At 27.8% G+C, this 22,440-nt stretch overlaps 1 non-coding gene across 1 annotated transcript; it reads left to right on the top strand.

The window, feature by feature from the left end:
• The first annotated feature begins 10,753 nt into the window (after window positions 1-10,753).
• Window positions 10,754-10,827, top strand: TRNAN-GUU (transfer RNA asparagine (anticodon GUU)). The gene has a single exon. It is a non-coding gene; the product is annotated as a tRNA-Asn (tRNA).
• The last annotated feature ends 11,613 nt before the right edge of the window (window positions 10,828-22,440 follow it).

Genomic DNA, 22,440 nt, shown 5'->3' with positions numbered 1-22,440 from the left:
CTTTCTTTTTATCTTTCTTCTTTTATTCAATCGTACTTTCCACTTTTTTCCCCTCAAATTGATTGTTCTTTGTTTTAAGTTTTTACATGATTGTTATTTAATGGTTTATTTTACATTTTTATTTTTTTATTTTATCTTTTATACATCTTTTCCTTTATAGTTCTTTTTTATCTTTCCATAGAATTCTAATATACATACATACATATATATATATATGTATGTATGAGAAATACTAATTATTTTAACATTTTGCTATCGTAAAATTATTTAGACCAGTGGTTAAAACTTAAAATAACCAGTTCATCCCTCCAATATTTCCAATGATTCCACACAATCCCAACTTTCAATTTCAACAAAAAAGTCAACAACAAATTTCTTAAATTGCTTACTTTTGTCAAAGGGTCAAAGATGGTCATTGAAATTGATTGTTAGAGATGATCATTAGTAATTGAAAATATTGGAAGGGGAATTAGCCATTTTAAGTTTTAACCATTCGATTGTAAATAATTTTATTGTAGTAAAATAAAGGTCAAACTACCGGTTACTTCTCATTTGTTTACATGATATTTTGATTAGTAAAAATAATTTATAATTGATTTTTACAAAGAAATGTCTATTTTTTTAATAGAGAAATAAATTTGTTGATTTAATCACGAGCTGTTACTTTAAAACAACTTTATTTTCTTTACCAGATTCAAAATTTGTAAAGATAAAAAAAAATTTAAAAAAAATTATAAAGCAAAAAAAAAAAAAGTAAAAAAATACATATCCAACACAATTAGATAACGAAGATAGAAAAGATTAAAACAAAAATGAATTTAATGAGAAGAAAATAGTGCAAAGTTGAATTGAGATAAAAAAAAAAAAAAAGCAACAAAATTAAAAAATTAAAGTATTCCATCTCTTTAAAGAGTAAGAAAAATAATATAAAAAGAGTATTGATTCACTACGAAATGAATATGACACGAAAACGCTCCTACGTTTGCAAATAACAATTTACGAATTACCTTATTTTTTAAAATATTTTTTAATAAATAGGTCAAGAATATGATGGTAGGTGTAATTATATCCTTAATCTTCTAATTGTAACAATTGAATTCTCGAACTTATACTAGTGTTGAAAGCTAAATTTTATCACTTAGGGATTCATTTTCTATAACTACTACGATAAATTTGAGAGTCTAGTTTTAACACTTTGGGCTTAATTTTGTCAATTTTAAAACTTAGAATTGTAATTGTAACTGCTATCATAATTGTAATATTATTTTAACAATTTATGGGCGAAAGGGTCGAATCTATATAGAATAGAGAGTGGTAGACCCAGATAATAGTCTATTCCACATATAGACTATGATATTTTGCTATCCGTAAATATTTTAATTTTAACAACATTGTAAAGGAGATCGAATTGATCATTTGAAAATGTAGATACAACGTGACAAAGCGATTTTATATTATTTAATACAAAATAATTAAACAATATATAGAGATGTTTCACCAAATATATTGGTATTATCAAAATGAGATTCTAAACCTAAATATGCCATGAAATTAATACATTTAATAACTTATATATCTTTTTTAATTTAGTATTGTTGTGCTTATGAAATAATCAAACAATGAAATGAATAGAAGTGAAGTAAACTTAGTGTTCACTAACTTCTTCTGGAATTAAATTTTAAAAAATAGATTAGAGTGTCTTGCTAAATAATATTAAAGGATTGTGTTTTAGATATAATAATTAAAATAGCTCCATCCTTAATTTTGTATTGTTTTAAAATATAGCAAAATGAGTAAAAAAAAAGTATTTATAAGATATATATATAAAAATATCACCATCTATTTATGGTAGACTGCAATATACTAAAATAAAATATTTTTTGTATCTATTTATTTTATGATAGGTATAGATAGTAGTGTTTATCTTAATCTATCACAAACAGGTTGTGATATTTTGTTATGTTTATAGAAATTTTGTCATTTAAATAATTTTAAATAATTGTTTAGAATGATATATTTAATTTACTTGCTTTAGATTAACTTTTAAACATTCGAGAGAAATAACTCTATTTTTTACTCGATTTTATTTTTTTATTTTAAAAATGTTAAGCCTATAGGTACCCTTCCCTCCCAAATTTTTATCTATTTTTTGTTGATATTTTGGAAAAAAAAAAACAAGTGAATTTTTGAAAACAAAAAAAGTAGCCTTTAAAAATATGTTTTTGTTTATAAAATTTGGCTAAAAATTCAATTATGGTACTTAAAATGATGCAAATACTTATAAGAAATAAAAATGAATTTGACTTGATTTTCAAAACCAAAAAAGGGTTAACAAACTAATCTAATAAATTTAAACCCGACTTTTTTTAATATCCATTCACTTCTATTTGTATAATTTTCATATTTACTAGGGGTCTTTTTAAAAATATAAAAAAGCGGTAAATTATTTACAATTTCGAAAATGGAAAAAGCCCACAGATGTAAAATACCGAAAATGTCCTGTCAACTACGTCGTCAACAACACGCGCGTAATATATTTGCGATCGTTTATATTTGGCTATTATTTGGTACACGATCCTTTAGATATGGCTACAATTTATGTTTTCAATTCTATCGTTTAATTTGGTTATACGATCGTTTAATTTGGTTACTTTTAAATTTGGTTACACGATCGTTTTTAGATTTGGCTAAACAATTTTTTAAAATTCTTTTGCTACACGATCGTTTATTTTTTTTTATACGATTGTTTAGATTTGTCTGCACATCGTTTAGATTTGTCTACACGATCGTTTAGATTTGTCTACACGATCGTTTAGATTTGGCTAAACGATCGTTTAGATTTGGCTAAATGATTTTTTTAATTCTTTTGGTACACGATCGTTTAGATTTATCTATTTATTTTTTTACACAATCGTTTACATTTGGCTACTCCAGTCTAAATGATTTTTTTCAAGAATTTTTATACACGATTTTTTAGATTTGCTATTCTTTTGTACACGGTCATTTAGAGGAAAAAAGAAAGACGATGGAAAGATTAAACGACGTAAAAAGGAATCAGAAAAGAAGAAAGACAATGAAAATATTAAACGATGTAAAAAAGAATAAAAAAAAAAAGAAAAGACGATTGAAAGAAATCGCAAAATCAGAAAAAAAGAAAGACGATGGAAAGAAATTGCATTGAAAAAAAAAGAAAAAAGAAGAAAGACGATGGAAAGATTTAATGACGTAAAATAGAATTGAAAAATAAGAAATTATTGTAGAAAGAAATCGCAAAAAAAAAAAAAAAAGAAGAAGAAGAAAAACAACGAAAGAAATCCCAGGAGGAAAAAGGTGAAAAAATTTACAGAGGAAGAAGACGATTTCGATAAAGAGAAAAAGATGAAAGGATAAATTTAAAATATTTAAAAAATGACTAATTTTTTTGAAGTAACATCGAAAATAATTTGATATTTTGTTAGATATAGGTAAGTTTCTCTATTTACTATTTATTAATTTACTTCCCCCAATTTCAGTGAATTATTATTTTTATTATTTTTGGAAAACATTTGAACAAAAAAAACAAGTGGTATGAAAACTATTTGCAAAAATAGTGTGGATTTTTTGTTTTATTAAGACTAATAAAAATACCTTTTTTGAACCTTTTTAAGTTGAGAAAAGACTAAAACACTATTTTTTGTTTTATATTTTTATTATTTTATTACAACTCAATAAATTTATATATACATGAAAACGTTTTCATTTATTTTCATTTCATCTCTTTTTTATTCTTTTTTGTACTTTATTTTCATTTTTATAAGTTCACTTTTTAGAATTAAATAACCTTTTCTATTTTATATATAGGATATTGAAACTACATTTGACATTTAAATTAACAATAAAATGCTTAATTAATTTTCTCAATTTATGTTAAATATTAATTTTTTTTTATAAAGTTCAAGATTTAACAATTTAAAATTTTTTGATTCAAATGTAAATTTAAAATTATAACATTAAATGTCATTCATTCAATTCTTTTAGCATGAACAACCTTCGTGATATCTTCTTAAAAAAAACATTTAGTTCATTTTTATGTTTTATAATTAAAATTATAAATTTATATTTGAGTGATTTAAATGTTTTTTAAATTTCTAAGAAATTACTTAAATTTTTAAGGATGGCTTATGAAAATGAAAATAAAAGAAAACAAAGATTTCATGTACATATAATTTCATTAAGTTGCAATAAAATAATAAAAATATAAAACAAAAACTAATGTTTTTACACTATAAATATAATATTTTGCCAACATGAATTTAGCTTAACTGTCATCGATTTGTTTTCAAGGACAAAAAGTCTCGGATTTAGATCTCCCACCCAAGTTGTACTTAAAAACACATTTCAAAAGAATATATATATATATAAAACTTGTTTTTTTTTTTTTTCTCAAAATGGTGCTATTTTAACACTAAACTAAAAAGTACACCATACTAAAATTACTAGGCAGCTAATATATGTGTGTGTGTGTGTGTGAGACAATGATAAAAATGTAGAATTATTAATGATATATAGGGGACCTAATTTGAACCCACTTCTCCCATTTTCATTTTTACTTGATAAAGCCTAAAACTACACACCTAGCCTTTTTCCAATTGCATTTAATTATCAATCCATCAAAACCCCAATGTGGAATTAATGATGGGAAAATGGAACAACTAATAAACAACTATACATTTCCATTAAAATATTGTTTAATTTTCGTTATAATTAAATCCATACTCAAATATATATAGAGTGTATTTTAATTAAAAAAAAATTATAATGTTGAGAGTGTATGAGAATGATGATGAGAGATATCAGCTTAAAATATGGAATTCATGTGTTTGTTGAATGTGTTGTTTGGAATCTCTTTTTTGTTTTCTCAATGGTTCATTGCATAGTGAACATGCAACCCACTAATTAAGTTTCCCTAATTTCTTTATTTAATTATCATACTTGTTTTTCTTCTATTCTCCATTTTTTTAAAATTAAAAGTTCAACTTTTGACAATATTTTTAAAATATTTACAAATATAACAAAATATCAGAATATATCTATAAAAAACCACGACAAACTACTATAGATTGTATTATTTTTTTATATATCGTAAATATTTTGGTTCATTTTACTATATTTGGAATTAGTCTAATTTAAAACTTATTTTTATTTATAAAAAAATTCAAATCAACCATTTCATTGTAACGCCCCGAGTTTAGGAGATTAGAGATGAATGAACTATATCACGTTAAAAAAGTTCTGAGGATATGAAAGTAATTAGGTTAAGAAAGTCTTAAAAGAATTTGAAAATTACTATATATACCAACAAGGTGTACATTCCTTTTCGATAGCTCAATCATAGGAACTCAAAAGTTAAGTTTGCTTAGCTTGGAACAATTTTATGCTAGATAATCTTCTTGGAATTTTTCAATGATGCATGTGAGTGTAAACAACATCATACTAAAAGAATCCGTGTTAGTTTATGGGACAACTTTTATCATGTGTTTGGGACAATTACAAATACAATTAAAGATAATTTCTCAAATATAGGGAATGGTTTAATATTGTTATGTGACAAATGAAATTATATTAAAAATAAATCAACATATAAAAGGTAGTTTTTTTTACGTTAAATAATTATGAGATGGAGATCCAACTCATTGAACTTCGAAACTTCAAATGATGTCATAGACTAAAAACTTTAAATAATAATAATAATCATAACCAAATTATTCAAGAGATGAAGCCACCTAGAAAGATGTTAATTCAAAGGAATGAAATTATGGTTATAATAAATTTAGAACTGAAGACTAAAAATTAAATGTTAGGGGGGAATTATATTGGAAATATTTTTGGTTTGGTATATGTGTAATGTGGGACTTTTTTATGACAAAATAATTAAGGAAAGAGGTTTGAAGAGTGAATGATGATCGAGGAGACCATTGAACTTAAATAAACACCAATCTTTTCCTTCTTCCATCTTTTTCCTTGTTTCATGGGCACTATGCTTTCCATTTTTTATTTGTCTTTAATCTTTTCTCTAAAATAATTCATGAAAAATATTAAATATTTCTACACGTGAGATGTTTCAAAAGGTTCGAAAATTAAGTATCTTTTCGATTTAGGTTCGACTTGATTATTATAATGTGTAAATTATATATCACTTGTTAGAGGTGTAAACACCTTTTTTTTTTTTTTTTTTTGGAAAAGTATTGTATTGAACGTAGAGGTGAGAAGATTTCAACTCGAGATTTCTTGTCCAAAGATACATACGGGTACCTGTTGGCTTAGAAGTGCAAACTTTCTTAGTACTAATTTAAGTGTTCAAGGTAATTGCATGTCATTTCAATTTAAAGTTAGAATCTTTTTATCATTATACAAATGATTGTATTTTAGTTATCTTATCTTGTCAACCACGTAACCTAATCGAATTTATGCATATTAGTTTGAGAGATAAAAAAAGTTTTAGATCACTTAAACTTGTACATTATTAGAATTGAGGTTGAAGACTTGAAATTTATAGAATTTTGGCGTTTCAACTTTTCATTTGTTATCTAATGGTTAAAATGAGTTGTTTTCTAATGAAAGTTTTTTTTTTTTTATCGGAACTTAGTTCATTCTTTCGTAGAAGTAGATTAAATTTGAAAAATAATATTTTTCCTATATTTTTATATGAGAAATTGTTATACACCACAACAAGTAAAACTATATTTACATAATATAGCAAAAGGTTTAAATGAGCTACAAAGAGAGTTTGATGAATTTTATTATATTTTATAAATAGTTTCAATGTTCTAGTGCAATTTAAAAAATGTCTTTATTTTATATGTTATTTTTTATATCTTTCCATTCTAACAATTATACCATAAATAACTAATATTTTATAATATTGAATTAAAAATGTGTTTAAAAAAAATTCGTTAAACTATTTTTTTTTAGTGCAAAAGAGGGGTAGAGGGAAAACATAAAGGAAATTTTAAAAAGCAATAAAATACACAAAATATTTAACCATGTTAATTATTGCAAAGTTATGTTGGCTTCACAACTAAAGGTGTATTTGGATTGATTTTTGAAGTGTTTAATTTTTAAAATAATTAATTTTAAGATAAATTGAGGTGTTTGACATTCATTTGAAATAATTTTTGAAAAAATAAGATTATGAAATAAATCATTTTAGAGAAAACACATGCAACCAAATTTTAGAATAAATTTTTATTTTATGTTTAATGAGAAATCCCTTCCAAATATCTATTTTTTCTTCCTTTATTTTTTCTATTCTTTTTTACTATCTATCTTTTACTTTGTCGTTCTTTTTGTTTTTCTTTCTATTTTTAAATACTTTGATTTTTTTTAATGTATATGAACACACATTTAAATATAGAGATTAACAAATGTTTCTCTCTCAGTCAAATTTATTTCGACTTAACATCTGTGAAAGAAATAATGAGGATGTCAATGAAGAACATGATCATTCGGTTCGTGAAATAAAAATGAATGAAGAACGTGATCAAATTGCACATCTTTTTGTTTAATTGATATTATATTGTCTCGAAAAAATTATTTATCTTATTTATATTTTGTTGCTGGAAATCAATTTTTTTTATGATTATATATTTACATTTCAAGATATTTGTGCTTTTACAATTGAATTTTTCAAAAGAAATTAATACAAAAAATGAAATTAATGTTTAGTTTCAAGTAACTAAAAAATTAATAATTTCAAGGTAACGTACAATTAATTTTAAAATATATTTATGAAAAAAAGATTTAAAATTTGTGTATTTTTTTTATGAAATTTGTTCATAAATATAAACTAAAGCAAACACAATTTTGTATATAAACATTTATAAAGAGGTCAAACCAGACATGTGAGTATTTAGATTTTAAACTCATTTTACAAAAAATATTTTAAAAAAAATGTATTATTAAAAAAAACATTTTTTCGTAGGCAATCCAAACGGACCCTAAATTGCATATTATGCTTATTGTGTATATTGCATTTGTCGGGATTTGGAAAAATATTAAAACTGTAATCAATTCATATGGTAAAAATTTAAGAAATTGATTTCAAGTAATTCTTTTGAATTCTTTTTATTATCTTTTTAATATTTCGTTCAACGAAATTATATTTTTGAATAAGTTTAATTCGTGAAACTTTGACTTTATATTTTGTATTAATTTTAGTATTATGTGTACAATTTGTTTGGCGAGATTTTTTTGATAAATTTAATTCATGGAATTTTAACTTTGTATTTGATTAATTTCAATATAGTGGAGTATCATTGTCTTTGATACATAATCTTTTGATGCTTTCTCTAAGAAACTAAGCTTTAATATTTAAGCTCGTTTAATCTTCTTAGATGATCTTGGTTTTTAGGTTAGCTTGTTGATATCTTTTCTAGATGATTAGTCTCTTTCTATTTGTTGATCTTGTTAAATAACTTGGATCGACCTCAGACTTATGGATCATCTTGGATCGGTTTTAAAAACTTTAGAAAAGTTATATTCTTCAAATCTTCAAAACTTGGATCATATGAACTTCAGATCTTTAGAAGCTTTAAAACTTTACCCTTCAAAACCTAAGAGCTTGTGTGCTTCAATTTTTCAGAGTTTGGAACAAGTTATATTCTACAGGTTTCTTAGAGCTTCAATCTCTAGAACTTTAAATCTTTCAGAGAGGGTAGACTTTCAATTCTTCCAACACATTTTTTTTAAAATGAAAAGGTATGCAACACCAGTATTTTATAAGAGTTTCATCCCTTGGCATTATATATAAGTCTAGGCCCAAGTTGTTTGTTCGGCTTGAGTTTGGGTCCAATCTTTTATTTAGCCAAATTTTCACCTGAATTAGATCGAACTCGAGAAATTTTAATTACTTCAATCCAATCTAATTTACAATTTTCACAAGCCTTTCATTGTGATGACGTAACATGAGTTAGTTAGCCAAATTTTAATTTTTCATATAACACATACTTTTTAAACTTTTGAAGTGAGAATTTTATACAAGTATCATACACAACTTAGGTATTATTGTGAAATTAGTATAACTATTGCAAAATGAAATCAAATGTAAGAATCAAATGACAATCAAACTTAATTTATCTCCCACTCCCCATGAAGAAAAAAGTCAAACAAAAATGATATGATTCTGCGAGCCAATTGCATGATGATATCCTATATAAAATCAGCTTTAGTTACATATTCAAAAGGAAAAACACATATGAATACATGTTGGAACTTAAATTCACTTTTTAGGCGAAGAAGAAATAAATGAAAAATCAATTAAAATTTTACTCAAACTTGTGCAAAAATAAAGGTTAAATTACAAGTGGGTAAACTATTTTTTTTAGATTGTCCTTAAATATTGTTCCTACCTATTTTGTTTCATAGTCATAGAAACTTTTGTCCTTAAATGAAAAAAATAAAAGTGTTGTTTAACCTTAAAAACGTGAAAAGTTTCTAAGCTTCGATGTCTACTTTATTTTAAACCAAATTAAGTTTTAGAACAAGAAAGTAGTTTACATATACTTGTTTTTTATCTTAGAGTTTGACTAGAATCATTTTTAATTTTTAATTTTTAATTTTTTTTAAAAAGTGAGGAAATATTAATTAAAAGATTAGGAATAAAAATATATATAGATCAACAAATTTGAGCATAACTCAAGCTGAGGTAAAAGGTTCAAAAAATTTTAAATAGTACATTAAGCGTAATAGTAATAATATGATGCAAGACTTTGAACGAAGAGATGGGTCAAAAAGTATGGTACATTTGTGATGCTTCCTATCAAAGGAAGAAGGTGGGGGCAATAGCTATATATATTTGCTAGATGTTTCATGTCACTGAAACTTCTTCCCCAATGCTTTTGCCAGTGAGTATTTGTTAAACAAATAGCTAGACGGGATCCGGTGTTGTGTAATCGTCACACTCAACTCTTTTCCTAGCTCGATATGTGTTCTTGTGGAGTTGTATGCTTGCTTGTAGGTCTTTCAGTTTCACATATGAAACTCAATCTGCCATTTCCGATCTCTTCCTCTGTTGGGCTTTTGTGTGCCATGTTAAAATTTGTCATAATAATCTCTATGTGGCAAACCATGCTCAGGAATTTATGTTTCTTCCTGGGGAAGTTAATTAAACTATATACGAATCATGCATTTATACATGTGAATGCGTAACAATTAAAGAAATGTTGGAAAGCTTCCTATCAACGTCAATTTCCAATAATAAGAGGAGTAATCATGTATTTTATAAGAGATTGTGATCAAGGTCTCTTTTGTTGGGAAAAACTCCCACTGCCTGATGTATTTAGGAACAAGGTAATATGGTTGAATCCTTAATTTGTTAAGTTTAGAATTATGATTATTTTTATTTTGGTTTATTAGGATTAGGATTAGTTTCTTTTATTAATTAGACTAGGATTAAGTTTCTTTTAATTATTTATTAGGATTATAATTAGTTTGTTTCTACTTGTCTTCTAGTATTTACAACATTTGATATTCAATAAAATTCTCTCCATTGGTATACACCAGTCAGTATATCAGAGCTCTAAGAAATTATGGGTTGATATGGCAGGAAGAAGGCGGACCAGGAATGACCCTGTGGGAACCTTCAAACGTCTTATAATCATCGAAGACATCGACCCGACGCCTGCGGCAACCGAAAGCTCTATTGATGGCATCCTTTGTTTACTTATGGCCATGTATTTGGTACTGTATTAGTTAGAGAAATTTTATATACCAACAAGCTGGAATAGCTCAGTTGGTTAGAGCGTGTGGCTGTTAACCACAAGGTCGGAGGTTCAAGCCCTCCTTCTAGCGTATTTGATTGTGTTTTTTTTGGCGTTTTGTATATTTCCAGCGTGGAATCGATTTGAAAAATTCACATAACTCAATTAATAACGACCCAATAGAGCACACACTCTTATAATGATTTGTGAGCCCATAATTAAGAGAACACAATATGTCCATTAAGTAGCCCAAATCCAATTTTTAATTAATTTCTTATCCATAAAATAATAGTAATAATAATAAAACAAAATATCTATGCTTCATTGCCAAAATCACTGTATGAAGGATATATATATATATATATATATATTTTCCCATCTTTAACGTTTTTCAAAAAAATTTCAATTAATAGATATATAATTAAACTTTCTCTATCGACTAACTTAAACTTTTTAATTAATTGATAATTTAAGATGGTATCCTTTTCAATTAATATTCATTTTTACTTGTTGAGCATTCTTCGTATATATTTCAAATCTAAAAGTGAGAATAAGTAGTAGATGTTATATAATTAAATTTGTCTCCATCTACTTACTTCATGTTTTTGGATAAATGAATAATTTCAAAGATTTTTTTTAAAAAAATTGGAACATTATTCTCTTGTAATAAAAATGAGATACAATAATAGATCAGAAATAGGTATTTGATGTGGTGGTCGTTGTTTAACATCAATTTGGGTGTGAGGATGAGTTTAATTTCCTCGAACTTCTTTTATTTTGTTTTTTATTCTCTCTCTTTAATTTGTTGTTTTTATTTATTTTGTTTTTGTTTTTCTTTCAATTTTATTTTAGTTACTTTTTTTATTTTTTTTCCTTTCATTTGCAAATTATAACGTTATATATTATCACGAGGTTTTCGAGGAAACATGTTTTCTACAGTTGAACTTTGTTTTTATGTTGATTTATGTGGATGTGGTTTAATAACTAATACTTGATCCTTTGACCCCTCTCAGTTAATACATGCACTTGATTTGAGGAATCGAAACACGTAGATGTTTTTTAAGTTAAAGTCTTACTAAATTGTTTGTTTTTAAAGATCGATTTTCTAATTGTGTTGAGAGAATTATTCTTATAGTTTCTCTAAATGTCTTAGATTTCTTCAAATATCAAAGAATTTCTTTATTTATGGAGTTCTTTGGGTGTAGGTCGGTGGGCATAGACTTGGTCCATGAGCTTGACCCTTGGGGTCAATTAATTGCATCTTGGATTTGATTGACTTTTAGGCCAAATTAAGCATATTTCTTTTTTCTGACCCAAATATTAATACAAAAAAAATTAAAATGAACATGGACCCAAATTATAATACACCTAAATATTTTTTAAAATAATTTATTTGATCCATCGATCATAATAAAAACACGTGACATTATTAAAATTTGTCAAATTATGTTTTTAATTTCAATTTAGGCACATGCTAATTTTTAATTAATCCAAAATTTCATTATTTGTATTTTTTTGGATAAATTAAAAAAATGATATAACAATCTGTAATTGGTCCAAAATTTATCATTCCAAAATTTATTTATTTATTCAAATTTTTATTTTTATTTATTTGTTTAATTATACACGAGGGAAAAATTAATAATAAGAAACATATAAGAATTTTAAAATAAAATAAAGTATTAATGTTTTTAAATTTCAGACCTCTGATTCAAATTTTAATCGAAGAAACAAGTGAAACAAAAAATAATCTATATCTATATCTATACTTATATTTATAGTATATATAAAAGCTTCGATATGATTTTTTTTTCTCTCCATTATACCTTTGAGTTTAGTTCTATATTCCAAATCACTATTTGATTTTATTGTAAATTCACTTTTAATTTTAATTTTTTTAGAATTATAAAAGGCACACCCTCTCCTACTACTCTTTGAATTAATTTTACTTCCATTAGTGGAGTTAAAGTATGCACAATATGAAAAGTTGAATGCAAATGATTTTTCATTTACCCACTATTTTTTTAATTAATTATACTTAAGTTTAGTGGAATTAAAGTATATGATGTGAAGAGTTGGAATACAAATGGTTTTTCATTTACATTTTAAAAATTAGTTACGAGTTAAATATCTTATTAATTTTAATTAACAATAATATAAATTTAAAGACTTGAAAATTGAAAAGTTTCCGTAACATATAAAAGGTTTAATTGATTTTTTTTTCTATCAACGTTGTTATTGAGAAATTTAGATCCATCCAATGAATTGTATAATGGAACAAGATTGGTATATCGATCATTTAGCAAAAATATTATACATGCTGAAATAGCAATGGGTGATCATGTAGGAAAACAAGTTTTTTCTTCCACAAATACCATTAAGCCCACCAAATGACAATGGATATTCATTCAAGTTAGAAAACAATTTCTCATTCATTTATGCTTTGCAATGACAATTAACAAAGATTAACAAAGCACAAGGACAAACAATTCTTAATGTTAAAATATATCTTCATGTGTTTTTTCATGGACAAATTTTAGTGAAGACAACAAAAGTTTGGATCAAGCCTATAGGTGACAATAAGTTACATTCAAATTGTACAAAAAATATTGTTTATAAAACAATCTTTTTTTTTTTTTTTTTTATATATGCAAGTCTTATATTTAAATTCTTATACTTTAATCTAATTATTGTAACTTATTCCTATGTATATCTAATTCTATTGCATTTTAAATTTCGTACCTTTAAATTTAACACAACTTAAATATATACATGTAGTGTTTACTATAATTTAAAGTTATGCATTATATGTGTCATGCACGTGTCTTTTACTAATATATATATATATATCAAGGGGCTACGAGGAGAAACTTTGTTCTCCAATTTGACTCTTTCATTTTAAACCTTTTAAGCAATAACTTTGACACTAGTTTTGGCATGACAGTTGGTAATTTCAATTTTATTTTGAAAACGTAATAAAACCTAGTTTGCTTCGAATTCTCTTTAACTTTAGAAACAATTTTAAAAATTTTGAAATAGGAAATAATTTTAAAGTATTCATAACTAATATTTCTTGTATTTATTTCATTCGATTTGGTGAAAAATTAATGGCTTTAGCAAGAGACGTTTTTAAAAATAGAAAAATATTTAAACTATTTACAAAATATAGTAAAATCAATCAGACTCTCTATAGTCTATTTAAATCTTTTGTTGTATTTTGTAAATAGTTTCAATACTCTACTTGTCATGATAAGATTTTTTTATGAAGTGTAAATATTTTATCAATTTTGCTATTCTTTTTTTGGAAAATTGCCAAAAATAGGTTAAAAAAGGAGGGCTAAATGACTTTTAGGATTGTTTTTGAAAATGAAGAGTTTTAGGACAATTTAGGTGTGAATGGACAAAAACGCCTTTTGTTAAATTTCTTTTTCTCTTTTCCTTTCCCTTATCTTCCACGTAAAAGCTTTCAGCTTTCGCTTTCCTTTCTCTTTCACGTAGAGTTTTTTTCCCTTTCCCTTCTCTTTCGCGTAGAACACCTGAAGTAAAAAAAAAAAAAAATCGCTCTGCTCCGATACTCTGCTCTACTCCAGTGCTGTTCGAAGATACTCCGGGTATTCGTCGCTTGCCGTTCGTCAGTCCTCCAGTGCATTTTGTCGCTCCTCCTTTCGAACCATTCGATCAACTTTGAGCATTTTCTCTTATTTTGGTGAGTTTCATCTCTAACCCATTTTCAATTTATTTGCTGTAAATGTTTGGTTTAGGCTATTTTGGAATGGACTTATTTGTTGTAAATTAGTTTAGTCAAAGTTTGGTTTAGGTTCTTAGAAAGTTCAATGGGTAGTGAAAAATGAATTGAAGTAGAGGATTTAGTTGGGTCAAATAGAGAAGGAGTAAGCAATAGGAATAGAAGAAATATAGGTTTTTTTTTTATCTACATTCTAAATGGATTTAGTTGAGACAATACTATTCTATATTGTCTTATATTGTGAACAATTTTTCATGTTGCTATGGATGTTTCTCAAACCACTCTAGCTTCTTCTTTGATCACTTTCTCCCACCTGCACTTTATGCATTAGTTTGAATTGTTTTTATGCATGTTTAGTAAGTCTTTTAGGCCCTCATGGTTTATCTCGCACGTATCTCGCACCCATCTTGCACTTTCCAAACTTTAACTATTTGTTTTAAAATCAAATTGGTACACCTCCTAATCCATTTAGAGCGATTCTTTGCATGTTTAGTAAATCTTTTAGGTCCTCATGCTTTATCTCACACGTATCTCGCACGCATTTCGCACCTTCCAAACTTTGACTATTTATTTCAAAATCAAATTGGTACACCTCCTAATCCATTTAGAGCTATTCTTTGCATGTTTAGTAAGTCTCTTAGGCCCTCTGCTTTATCTCGCACGTATCTCGCATGCATCTCGCACCTTCCAAACTTTCACTATTTATTTCAAAATCAAATTGGTACACCTCCTAATCCATTTAGAGCTATTCTTTACATGTCTAGTAAGTCTCTTAGGCCCTCATGCTTTATCTCGTACACATCTCGCACATTCCAAACTTTGCATCTCGCAGTTATTTTTGTTATTTCTTTGCATCTCGCAAACATCTCGCATGCATCTTGTAGGTTCTTAAGTTCAAATGCTTAATCTCAAATGAATTATATACTTATGCCTATGTGATTTAGGGTGCTTTGACAATGAAGGTCAACCCAATTGACTTTTACCAATTTCATGTCAAAGACTTAGATAAGGAGGTGGTCGTAAATCTTCAGACTCAAGAGTGCACTTGCAAGGAGTTTCAAGCTGAGCAACTACCATGTGTAGCCACCTAATTTTATCCTACATTTTTTTTATTCTTTAAATTATTAATTGTAGCAATGGTTAAGATATTTTATTCATTTATTTTGGTAAAAAAAGAAAAAGGTAAATTTTTTTTGTAATAATATGAAATCTTATGTTTTTTAATCTTTTTATTAAAATGGAAAATAAAGTCATTAATGAGAATATCTATTATTTCAAAATAAATTCAAATCATTTTTGACTTATCACCTTAGGAAAAAAACAAATTAATTTATATATACAAAATCTCTTTTGATTTATAATGTTAGGAAAAGCAAAATAATTAATTTTATACAAAATTCTTTTAATACCATGTTTGATTTATCTTTATCACTTTAGGAAAAAAAAGCAAAAAATTTATTTTGGACAAAATCTTTCAATATTATATTTTTACTATTTTAGAAAAAAAAATTAATAAAATTACATAATATCTAATTTGATTTTATACTTATTAAATTAATTTCCTAATTTGTGGCACACCCTGAGTCTATAAATAAGATCATTTGTCATTTGGAAAAGGGGAAGAAATTGTTTTAGAGAAATTTTTGAGAAGAAAAAAGGGCTTTAGAGAGAATCTCTACGGAAAAAAATTGTTTTAGAGAGAATCTCTACGGGAAAAAATGTGAATCTCTACAAAAAAAAAAAAGTGTTTAGAGAGAATTTGAAGAAACGTATTCCTCTGCAAAAAGGTGGGTCATTAGCTTTTTCGCTTTATTGTTTTTATTTTTATTTTCATATTGTCTTTTTTTTTACCCTAATTCTAATCCCATAAGGAAGGAAAAACTTAGTTGAAGGTTGCATTAGGTAGGGTTTACTCCCAATGATCCGCACCTCATACAACAAATAATTTTTTTCGGTATGTAATCCTTATTTTTGTTCTTCTCTTTTTAAGCATAGAGAGAAAGAAAAAAATGTATAAGGAAAATTTCTTTTTTCTTTTTGCTACCTTTTTATCATTATGCTAAAAAAAAGTCTTTTAACATTTTTCTTCTCTCTAAAAAATAGAGAAAAAAAAAAAGTTAGAAGCAAAAAAATCTTATATTATTATTATTATCATCACCATATTTATTATATATATATATATTACTTTTTTTCTTCTTTTAGGGTAGCGGCAAGGTTGCTGCGGCCACCCCTATGTTTTTTTTTCCTTTTATTTTAATTTATTCAGTTACCTATTTATCATTATATTTTAATTATTATTTTATATACATATTCCTTTCTGCCATTTTGTTTTTTTCTTTTTTAATTTTATATATATAACTTTTCTTTCTTTATTTATTTAGTTCTTTTTTATATTTATGATTTGTTTAACTTTTTATTATTTTTATTATTATTATCATTATTATTATATCATTTCATAAATATTTTTACTTTTTAACCTACTATGTCCTCTTTTCTTGACTTATATATTTAATTTCATTTTTTACATGTTTATTTGTTTATTATTTCATTTAGTTTTTTTTTCATTTTTTCTCTTATTTTATTTATCATTATTATGTATCTTTTCTTTTCCTTTCCTTTTAACTTATTTTTTATTACTATCGTTATATTTATACATTGATATCCTAAATTATTTGCCTAATTTATTGTGTGGTATATTTGTTATTTCTATTTGACTTTCATTAAAAATTTCTTGAAAATTTTTAAATACTTTTAACCATAATTGTATTTAATTTTGAAATCTTTTTAAAAAAATTTTCTCTTTAAACCATTTAGAATCTTTTTTTTTTTTTTGCTTTAAAATTATTTGTTTTAAAACTCAAAATTAAATAGATATTTCATAAGGTTTCCTAATCAGCCTTTTTTGTAATAACCCACATCGATTTCGCTAAAAAAATCCTACGATGGAATTTAGAAATTTCTGGGAGTCCGTTATTTCTAGATTCTTGAGGTGAGGGATCAATATCTTTGGGAGTCCGAGATTTGATCCCAAGAGAAAATATATTTAATCAATGTTTAAAAAAAAACTTTATTCGAAGACTAGCCTATGATAGAATTTGAGAAATTGTAATAATTTCTCATTCTCTCAAGGTGAGAAATTTTTCCTCAATATAGTCTAATTAATGGGTGTATCCCACTTATTTTATGGGATCATTGCACCAAATATTGGAGTAGTGAGCAATGAATAAGACATAGTTCTTTTAAAAAATGAATTTTATTCAAGACATTAAATTTGGCCACTGTTTTCTAAAACGGGTGTTACGGGGTGCTAACACCTTCTCCATACACAAATGACTCCCGAACTCAACTTTATTTTTTTCGTAGACTAGTTTTTATTTTGTTTATAATGATTTACTTTATTTCAGTGTCTAATCACACCGTAAAAAAGATTGGTGGCGACTCCTCTTTTTTCGTTTTTAAAATTGAACCCTTCTTAAGGACGTCGGTCGCTCCGTGTCATCTCGGGTACGTGGCGACACCATGCTCACATGTCATTGCTACAACAATATAAATGTTTATAGTTTATGTGCTAATTATTACACTAATGAATGTTTGTTGGTAGCATATGCGGAGGCTGTCTATCCAGTTGGGAATCAGTCAGATTGGAAAATAAGCGAAGACTATGTACATATGATTATTTTACCTCCGAAAGTAGTCAAAAGAGTTGGTCGACTGAAGAAAAAGAGGATTCCAAGTGTTGGCGAAGCTCCGAAATTGCATAAGTATGGTCGATGTAAAGAAATAGGTCACAACAGATTCACGTGTACCAATCCAATTTCATATACCGAGAAGTCGAGCATACAAGATTAGAAATTTCTCTACCAATGTACTAATTATTACACTAATTAATGAATGTTCTTTTCTTTTAGTTTGTTATTTATCTGTCTGGATGTGTTTTCGTAATGATGTATTCGAACATTCTTACTTTATGTGCTTCCAGATAGATGAAGAAGACGGAAATAACAACTACTTTATTTATTTAGGAACACAAAAAACACATGTATTAACACAGGTTTTAATTTGTTTAATATACAAACTGGTTTCACGATCGTTTAAATATAACTAAACGATCGTTTAACGTAATTAAACGATTGTTTAATGTAACAAAACGATCGTTTAAAATAATTAAACGACCGTTTAATTGTATTAAACGATCGTTTATATATTTCATACGATTGTTCATTTAGTTTGTAATTCTTTAATTTATATATTTTTTAATTCTTTGCTACTCAGCTGCTTTAATTTACATATTTTTTTAATTCTTTGCTACATAGTTGCTTTCATGATCGTATATACATATTTAAAAGATCGTTTTGACTTAATTAAGTGATCGTTTATATAAAGCACACTGATATCTAAAAAAATATTAAGCGATTTCCTAAACGTACAGATGAAGAATATTAAGCGATCGTTTATGTGTATCACACTAATGTAAAAGATCATGCATATATCTTTAAGAGATCGTTTAGTAAAGTCTAAACGATATTCTTAATAAACATAAAAATATTAAGCGATCGTTTATATAAACCACACTAATATCTAAAAGAATATTAAGCGATTTCCTAAACGTTCAAGTGAAGAATATTAAGCGATCGTTTATATGTATCACACTAATGTAAAAGATCATGCATATATCTTTAAGCGATCATTTAGTAAAGTCTAAATGATCTTCTTAATAAACATAAAAAATATTAAGTGATCGTTTACCACTACAATAAAACAAGGGTTTTCCGATGCCAAAAAAGATGTCGGCACAAAGAACGTCGAGTATAAGGGTATTTCCGATGCCATGCACATTGTGTTGGGAGAGGCGTCGGGAAAAAAGGGTATTCCCGACGCGTCAAGCACGCATCGGCCAAGCGGTGTCGGGAATAGGCCAAATTAAATTAAAAATACACCTTATTATCGACGCCATGCAGAGTGCGTCAGAAACGACGTCGGGCATAAGGGGTTTTCCCGACACACCATAGCGCGTCGGGAAACCCTTTTAATGAACATCGGGAATACCATTATTCCCGATGCCTTTTTGGAGATTTCTCGATGTCGCACGACTGCGTTGGGAAATCCCCTTTATAAACGATTCAGTTCTATTTTTTACAAAGCTAAAACCGAAAGGGAAAGGGAGAAGAGAGAAACGTCGAGGCTTCACCGTTCGTTCCGTCGTCGTTGCCGTCCCTCATCGTTCCGCCGCCATCTGCCACCTTAGGTAAGTTTAAATATAAAGTTTGTTTAGTTTAAATTTATGTTTTAGGGTTTTTTTAGGAGAACTATTTTAAGATTTTCTTTTGGAATAGATTTTTGTTTGTTAAATGTATTTTTGTATAGAACATGTGTAATTTGTGATTGAATTTAAATTTGAAGGATTTAGGGTTTATAGTTAAATTCAAAATTGAATTGGGGGTTTATAGTTAAATTAAAATTTGAATGGTTTAGGGTTAAATCGAAAATTGAATTGGGGGGGGGGGGGGGGGGTTTATAGTTAAATTGAAAATTGAATTTGGGGGGGGGGGGTTATAGTTAAATTGAAATTTTTGTAGTGGGTTATGGTTTCATTCAAATTTAAGGGGGTTTATGTTTTGAATTGAAAATGTAATATGTGTGCTAAGATTTATTTTGGCTATTCTGTAGTTATGGTAGCTTGTTTGTGTTGAATATTTTTGTTGTTGACTTGAGATGACTATCCTTCAGTTATGGTAACCTCTGTAGTTTGAATGGGTTGGTAGGATGCGAAGATTTTGAAGTACTTTGTTGTTAATAATTAGGTTGTGTTGGCTATCCTGCAGCTATGGTATTTGCTTATTGAATGTTTGTTTTCTATGTCCACAACCATTATGTCATCGTAATATCCACGTAATAATTTTATGGAGATGGACGCTATGTTCCTCGAGTTTGAGGACGATTTAGATAACATCGCGGGAGGGTCGTCATCTGTGGGCGACAATACGGGTGAGTCTAAGAATTTTCTTCATTTTAACTTATGATTATTTCATGTTCTTTTTCTAACATTATATGTTATTATCGATTTATTGAGCAGGGTCTTCTTCTCAACAACCTGCGACTCCGACTCCGACTCCTAGAAGACGTGCGCAGTCTTGACTTTTGGAGTTAGAGCACCACGTTGCAATAAACGGGCGCATTTCGATGACGATCTCTCCTGGAATGGAGAAGCCTATTTCCCCACACGCTGTTTGCTTCAGCCAGACGATAGGCATGTGTGTGCGAAAGACATTTCTCGTCCGCTATCTTAAGTGGGTAGACGTTGGGAGAGAATACATTGAGGTCGTCAAGGGCGACCTCCAGGTAATTAAGTGCACTACACATTTAACTTTAACCAATCAAATGTGTTATGTTTGTAATGTGTAGCGATTGTCTGTGCTTGATTTCAATGGCCAAGCAGTGAATAGGTTTGTTGAGCATTAGACGCTCACGACCTTTAAAGAGTTCCGGGCCGACTATCACAGACATTTCAAAAAGTACAGCAATCCGGAGGAGGCTCGTGCCAACCCACTAAACGCATTGGTTGGACGTCATGAGGATGTGCACTTCCTCTGCGACTACTATATGAGTCGTGCATTCTAGCTATTTGTCATGATTAATTATGATAACAAGTTTTAATATGTATAAGAAATAAACAATATAATTGTTTTCATGCAGGAGCAATCACAAACGAACAAGGCTGCTAGACAGAAGCAGCCTTACAATCATAGTAGAAGGTCCAAGTTGTTTCTACAACGACGGTACAAGCTCGTTGAAAGAAAAGGGGAGTTGGTCGATCGTGTATAGTTGTTTGGGGAAACACACGTTCGAGCTGGGACATTTGTGTCGCAGGCCGTAGAGGATGCGCATGTAAGTTATGCCCTCATTAATTATCCTCTTTCATTATATATTTTTGTGCTTTACCTAACATAGTTTTTAAATTTGTTGCAAAATTAAATGCTGGAACTCCAATCCCAGCCTACCCTAAAAGGTAGTCAGCCACTCTCTGAGGATGAGATATGCGATCAGGTGTTGGGTAGACAACCAGGCTACTCAAAAGAACTTGGTTCGAGACCCAAGCGGAAGGCCCGCAGGACGACGAGTGCGAGCAGTTCGTCGACATCTTGTTTGCAGTCCACACAAAAAGAGATTGAATTACAAGCTAAACTTAATAAAGCTTTGGAACGGATTGAAGTACAAGATAGAAATCACCAAGCGTTAGCTTCACAAGTGGAACGACTGCAAAAGCTGATAGAAGAATTCACTCGTGCACAACAGAGACCACCACATGATCCCTAGCTCTGCGGTATGTATATATGTCTCCATTATTCTTAAATTTTTCAATGATAGTATACAGTGAACATATGGATATATGTACTAAACTTAGTTACTGTTACATCATTTTAGGACAGAAGGTGTAGAAGGACGCGTACGTACCTCGTTGAGAGACTTTTTGTTATGTTTGTGTTTTCTTGTATTATGAGAACTATATTTTTTATATTAAACTTACTAATATTTTGTGAACTTAATTCGTATTATTAATCTTAAATTATTTTTAATTTTTTTTTGTATTTCTTAATTTCTTAATTTATATTGAATTTATTTTAATTTAATCCAAAACGTCGGGAAAAATATTTGAGCAATCTGAACGTCGTTGTGAATGTTTGAGCAAAATATTTTAGGAAAAAAAATTAGAAATTAAATATTAAAAAATTATAAAAAGGAATTCTCGACGTTTCATTGCATCGGAAAAGGGTGTCCCGACGCACAAAAGACGTCGGAAAAAAACGTCGGAAGAGGCATTCCCGACGTTTGTCCCGACACCATGAAATACGTCGACATATCCTTTCTCGACGTATTTTTCATTTTCGACGACGTTTTTGTACGTCGGGAGTACCCCCGTCTCTTGTAGTGTACCTACAAGTAGTTTTGCAAACAAATATG

This window comes from Cucumis melo, chromosome 5 (genome assembly GCF_025177605.1).
Source record: "Cucumis melo cultivar AY chromosome 5, USDA_Cmelo_AY_1.0, whole genome shotgun sequence".
Taxonomy (NCBI): Eukaryota; Viridiplantae; Streptophyta; class Magnoliopsida; order Cucurbitales; family Cucurbitaceae; genus Cucumis; species Cucumis melo.
The sequence above is the reverse complement of the archived record's forward strand: the minus strand, read 5'-3'. Positions and strand labels throughout refer to the sequence as shown.